This window comes from Neovison vison, chromosome 12 (genome assembly GCF_020171115.1).
Source record: "Neovison vison isolate M4711 chromosome 12, ASM_NN_V1, whole genome shotgun sequence".
NCBI classification, from domain to species: Eukaryota; Metazoa; Chordata; class Mammalia; order Carnivora; family Mustelidae; genus Neogale; species Neogale vison.
In genome coordinates, this window is record NC_058102.1 from 56,655,860 (window position 1) to 56,662,212 (window position 6,353).

The 6,353-nt window shown below is 41.4% G+C and overlaps 1 long non-coding RNA gene across 1 annotated transcript; it reads right to left on the reverse strand.

The window, feature by feature from the left end:
* Nucleotides 1-691: 691 nt before the first annotated feature.
* Nucleotides 692-2,370, reverse strand: LOC122891775. Its single transcript, XR_006381325.1, has 3 exons — nt 1,820-2,370; nt 1,078-1,145; nt 692-800 (listed from the first exon to the last, which is right to left on the reverse strand). It is a non-coding gene; the product is annotated as an uncharacterized LOC122891775 (long non-coding RNA).
* Between the last annotated feature and the right edge of the window lie 3,983 nt (nt 2,371-6,353).

The following is a 6,353-nucleotide window of genomic DNA, read 5'->3' on the forward strand; positions in this document are numbered from 1 at the left end:
ATATAACCCCAAGTTCACAAGTTAAGAGCAGAATCTAGTTATTTGGGTAGTTGCCATCGTTGGCTTGGATGGGTCTTTCCGGCTTTCTGAGTGTTGTTCTTTCTCTAGCTCCAGAGGCTTCCTTTGAGGTCTAGTCTCTCTGGTTCACACCCTAATTGCTTAGAAATCTATCCTCTCACCTGTCCAGGTACCTCTCTCTTAATTTTATAAATATTAATTAACCTTTGTGTTAAAAGTTTCCAGAATGTTTGGGTATCTTATCTCATTTAATCATCAAGGTGACACTGTGACATAGGTAATGTTACCATCATTTGAAAACTGGAAAACGAAGACATGAAAGCTTGAGCAATTCATTGAGTAGCCGACAGCCAGCAACTGGTGCCCATTCCTGGGTTCTCTGGTCTTCCTTCTGACTATATGGCTCCTTTCTTCAGCCCCAGACAGTAGTTTCCCTTAACCCTACTTTCTTGGGGAAGAGAGTGGCTGATATAAGAAATTCACCTAGACAAAAATAGTGCTTTGTACATTCTCCCTAAACATCCAGTTCTGATTTGCATCATTTACCGGAGCTCCTATCTAGCCCATTTGAGGGTAGTGAAGACAGAGTGAGTCCTGGGGAAGGGCCAGAGGCCACTCATTGATGAGTTTACAACTCAAGATTAAGGTCAAGCCTGAAAACCCTGGATAAATTCTGGAATCCTTACCTTCAGAGGCTCCTCCAGATTGGCCTCAGAAGGGGTCCTGCACTGGTGTAGGGTGTGGATTCCTGCCTTGTGATGGGGTAAAAACTGGACCATCTTCTGCGGGCATGTGGTGGTGGGAAGGAGGGTTTGGTTATGTCTTCTGCAGAGCTCTAATGACCCTGCTCACCTGGTGATACTCCTTAGCACCAAGCACCAGTTTGTACCCAGCAGATACTCAATAAATATATTTTTAACTTAATCACATGGTAACCAATATTTTGTCTTTTCCCCCCCTCCAGGAAACCTCTTCTACACATGAAATACACTTAACTGAAATTCCTCCCTCTGTCCCTCCCTTCCTTTTCCTCCACCTCTTTCTTCTTTTCTTTCTTACCTTGTTCTCTACGTTCACTTATGTAGAATGTTAACATTTTCAGAGGGTCTTCCAAGTTTCCTCAAGCCCTACAGATAGAAGGACATAAAATAAACAGAAAATGAGCTCCCCAAAATAATCTCATTTGATTTGTATGGTTCACCACTTTTACCCATAATGCATATCAAATATAATTATCATTAATTCATTCCACCCCAAATCCTAGTGTTTGCTCTATTTTATTTTTCTACTTCCTGTACTAAGAAGCTATTATCCACAGTCCTTCACACCCACCTCTGGAGGGAGAAAAAAAAAAATCCTCTTGTTTTCTGTGGGTGGCCTATGAGGGTTCCTGAGCAGATGTTCAGGGAGTTGGATTCCAACATCTGTGAATTCGACTGGATCACTTTGGTAAGCTGTTATATTCCATAAGTTGCTACCTGGGTACGTCCCTCCTCCACCTCAGTTACTTCCTCCTCCCCCCCACCTCCCAGTTCAGTTCTATTGTTTAAAAAAACTCTGCCAGTTTCTGACTATGTCATTTCTTACAATAATGAGTACCAGCAGTCTACTACTCAGGGAAAATTTCAAAATTATTTAGATCATACATGTAGTGATAATTCTTTTCTCCCTTCTCTTCTCTCTTAAAGTCCCAATTCAGGGATTTGAGGGACATCAAAAAAGTGAAATTGAGCAATTAGTTTTTAAGAAAATGATACATTATCTTTTGAGCAAGCTCCACAGTTTTCTTTGAACCACTTACCCAAAGTTTACGATACACAATGCAAGAGTAGCCCTTCTTTGAAAGGAGACAGCATGAAGGTGACATAACGGGAATTCTCAAGCGTATGTAGGACAAATAGGCCTTTATGGCAGGTGAGGGAGAAATCAAATCACTGGGTTGAAAATGCAACTCTTGATGTGATACTTATGTACAGGGACTAAGTATTTGAAAATTTAAATTTATCAATCTGGTTGAAAGTGACTGTATATTTATACATTGTAAATGTATGATTCTGAAGGACTGAAGGAAGGAAACCAGTAGGAGAAAAAGGAATGATAATCAACACCGGAGTCCACTAGCTTAAAAGGTCCCCTGGGGGAGGGTATTTTTAAAGACAAAGAGGTCTAAGAGAACGGCTTGTTTCATAGGAAAACAATATGGTTTTAATAACATCAGAAAAAAGATCTTGATCCATGAGAAATCAGGGAAGGGTAGAAAGAAATTAACTTGGCAGGGTCAAGGGTTGCTTTAAAATGATCTCAGAAGTGGAAGTTTGCCAGGCAACCAGTGAAAAGGATGGTCAAAAATTGAAATAATTTTCTGAGAAAACCAGAAGAGCTAAAGCAGGAAATGAAATGCAACTAGCAAAAGATATAAAGAGAAACAGGAAAAAAATTATTTAAGTATTCAAGCCGTAAGTGAGAGATATAGAAAAAGTTTACCTTTCATAAATGAAAACAGCTAAAAATACTGAAGTGCCAAAGTTTTAAAACTTTAAAATTATGAAACTAGTAGCTCAAGTCTTAATCCCCATGCACAACTGATTTATATGCATTTTTGAAAAACACTGGTACATTTTCTTCTATGCCTGAGCTATGTGATACTTGAAATGTGGCAGTTCAAATTGAGATGTACCATGTCAAATACACACTGGATTTTGGAGATTTAGTAAAAAAAACAATCTCGTTAATAATTTTTATATTGATTACATGTTGAAATTGCTACAGTTTGGATAATTGTAAGTACAATATACCATTAGAATTACTTTTCCCTAATTACACAGTGGGTCGCATTACATTTCTATTGGATGGTGCTGTTCTATTCTTTATTTTCTATATATAACAATTATTAGGTCTTTGTCAAACTAGAATTGATGAAGTTCTAGAACCTAGGTCGGGTTCGGTGGGGTGAGGTTCGGAGCCGACGGCTAAAGAAAGAATTCTTAAGACGTCTCTGGTGCAAAAAGGTGGTTTATTAGAGCACGGGGACAGGACCCGTGGGCAGGCAGAGATGCGGCCGCCCCGAGTTGTTAGGGTAGGCGTGTTATATACCTTGCGGTTGGGGGGAGGTGGTGAAGGGATGGGAGATTTCGACAGAGCTCTCACGTGCTAAGGTGGGCCTACAAGGTGCCGGGGGGAGTCCTTGCCCTTATGGCTTGATCAATGTCGTTTTTAGGTCAGGCATTAACATCAAGATAGTTGGGAGATTCCTAGTGGGGCATTATGACCCTGCTGTCATTCACATTCCCTTCTACCTCAGTCTCCTCCAGTTTATGGTGGGGAGGGGGACGTTAGGGCTCCAGGACATGAGAGTCATTTGCCTCTGGAAATTTGTGCTATTGATAAGGTAACCTCCCTGTTTAGATCTCTAGGATACCTGTAGAGCAAGGGAGATTCCTGTTCTGCAGGATTGCGATCCCTGCAAGTTAACTATTTATCGTTTTATGGCAGTCAGGGGTGCCTGAGGAATGTTACACATATGGAGGGGAGCGGGTGAAGAGGGGGTGCAAGGCGCCAGCTTCTACTCTGTCCTCAGCCAGCCTCCTACTCCCTCATCATTCCCCCCTGAACAATTTTGACCCTTAAATCTTTAAGGTGGTTGAAGGTGGAAGGTCTCATCTTCTGTAACTTCTTCCTGCTGAATAGGGGCGTAGAGCTGTCCCTACCTGCTCGGGTCAATATTGATCAGGATAGGAACGTATAAGGGATTTACGAAAGGTGGAGGCAGCTGAATCCAGTGCTGACAGTGAAGAAGTATCTTTGCACGTGGTAAGGATCATCTGCCGTGGTGAAGTCATTGCAGCAATGGAGTCTCGGCACCAAGTAGAGAAACATTGAACAAAGCAACATATTAGGATTAATAAGGCGATAAGAATGAGAACCCCAAGAAAGAGATTTTTAATTGTTGGCCATAGTCCTCCTCCAAACCAGGAACTTATCATTCACTGAGAGAGAGAAAGATCTTGAAGAGCCTTAATCTGGGCATTCATATCTTTTATTAGTCCGGTGACATTTTGTGATAGTCTGGGATGTACACGCAACATTCTGTCTTGATAATTGCGCATGTGCCTCCCTGGGCTGCTGTCAGGACATCTAGGGCCATCCTATTCTGTAGGACTGCCTTGCGTATTTGTGAAACTTCAGTATTAAGTAGGGAGATGCTGTTTAGTGAATCATTGAGTGCCTTTGTAGTATATTTGTTAAGGGCTTGTACATGCCACATGACATCCTCTAGTCCCGCAGATGTAACAAAAATGGATGCTAAGTGATCATACCATTTAAAAACAGATCGCGTCCATCTTTGTTTCAAGTTGGGGAGATTAGCTAGAGTTGTAATGGTTTTAGTAACGCGCCCATGAATCCAGGCAAATCCTAAAGTACAGCGACCTATCCATCCTGGAGGAAGCCAGGGCCACAGGTTGGTTCCACATATCCAGTAGGTTCCGTTTGGAGCTGGCCACCTAATGCCAGGTGGCCTTGCCCAGTCAGTAGCAAACAAGTCAGTAGCCTGGAGTATTATTACTTGGGAACACATCTCTAGTGATAGCCACCCCAGATGTCGTGTTATTTGCCCAAGTATCATATGTATGATTCTTTTGTTCCCAGCATAAAACTGCCTTTTGACTGAGCTGTCCAATTGTGGGTGTAAGTCACAAATATGTATCCCAGATTTGATATATACCATCCTTAGTATAGCGATAAGGAGGGTTCTGTAACTTAGGCCCTAGCCGGTGAGTATTATCTTGTGGGCTTGTTAGATCACTTAGGATTTTAATAGTTTGAGAATATGAAAAACTCTGATTATGTCCTGGTGAATCCCATGTTTTATTGATCATGGGCCAGGATGAAACATTTCAATTAGTAATAGATTCATCCCGGTACGTACTGTCTCCATCTACCATATCTGAAATATACTTTTGCAGGGCATGCCAATCGGTGCCCTGTAAGAAGGAAACCCACCAGGGTAACCCAGACGTACTTGAAGTAGGCAAACTTCCACATATCCAGCAGTCTGTCTGATTATGTAGTTCAGCAAAATGCTGTGCCCACTGTAGGAAGGAATTGTCAGCTAAGACAAATGAAAGGAAGATAAAGAGAATATATATAACCTTCATTTTCATTTGAAGAGAAGTTTGAGGTCTTCTATGGGCTCACAGGAGTAAGAAGTCACATTGGTTTGTTTGCTCGGTTCCTGTGGAGGAGGTACAGGTTTTATTCTAGATATATGGACCCATGAAGAGTGTCCTTCTAGTTTTACCGCAGTGGGTGTACATAATATGACCCGATATGGACCTTTCCATCTTGGATGTAAGTTTTTGGCTACGTCTGACTTCCAACCTTTTAAATAAACCATGTCTCCGGGATTTACATGGGGTGGGTTTTCAGTTATAGTTAAATCAGGTTTGGGGAGAATACGATTAGTATACTCATTGAGTGACTTATGAATTAAACCAGCTTCCAGTGAATAATTTCGTAAGGCATTATAATCTTCATCTAGTAGCAGATCTACAGAAAGAAATGGTCTTCCACAAACTAACTCAAAAGGGCTAAGTCCTATAGGTTGTTTTGGGGCAGTTCTCATCCTGAGAAGCCCTATTGGTAGGAGAGTAACCCAATTCTCCTGGGTTTCTAGACTAAGTTTAGTAAGATGATGTTTTAAAGTGTGATTAGCTTTCTTCACCTTTCCGGAGGACTGTGGATGCCAGGCTGAATGTAAGAAATATTTAATTTTTAAGGCTTGGGCTATTTGTTGAGTTATCTGAGCAGTAAAGGAAGGACCATTATCACTTTGAAGAGATTGAGGAAGGCCGAATCTAGGGATAATTTCTCGCAACAAAACCTTAGTTACTTCTACGGCCCTTTCAGTTTTACATGGAAAGGCCTCAACCCATCCGGTGAATGTATCAACAAATACTAATAGATACTTATAGCCTTTGCAAGGCGGCATTTGTGTGAAATCAAGTTGCCAGTCCTCTCCTGGATAGGATCCACGCCTTTGGACTGGTTTTAAGAGAGGTGGGGGGCGAGCTGCACCCTCCGGATTCACTTGGGCACAGATGCTACAGGACTGACACACCTGTTTTATTGTGGTTGTTAAATTTACTCCATCAAATATATTTTTGATTAAATGTTTTAAAGCATCTTTGCTCCAATGAGTAGCCTGGTGCAAGCCGTGTATTATTTTCCATTGACTAATTTTAGGCATAAAGAGCTTTCCTTCTTCGTTAACAAGCCAGTCTTGTGCATTTTTAGTATATCCTCGCTCCTGAGCAATATGAATTTCTTGGTCTGAA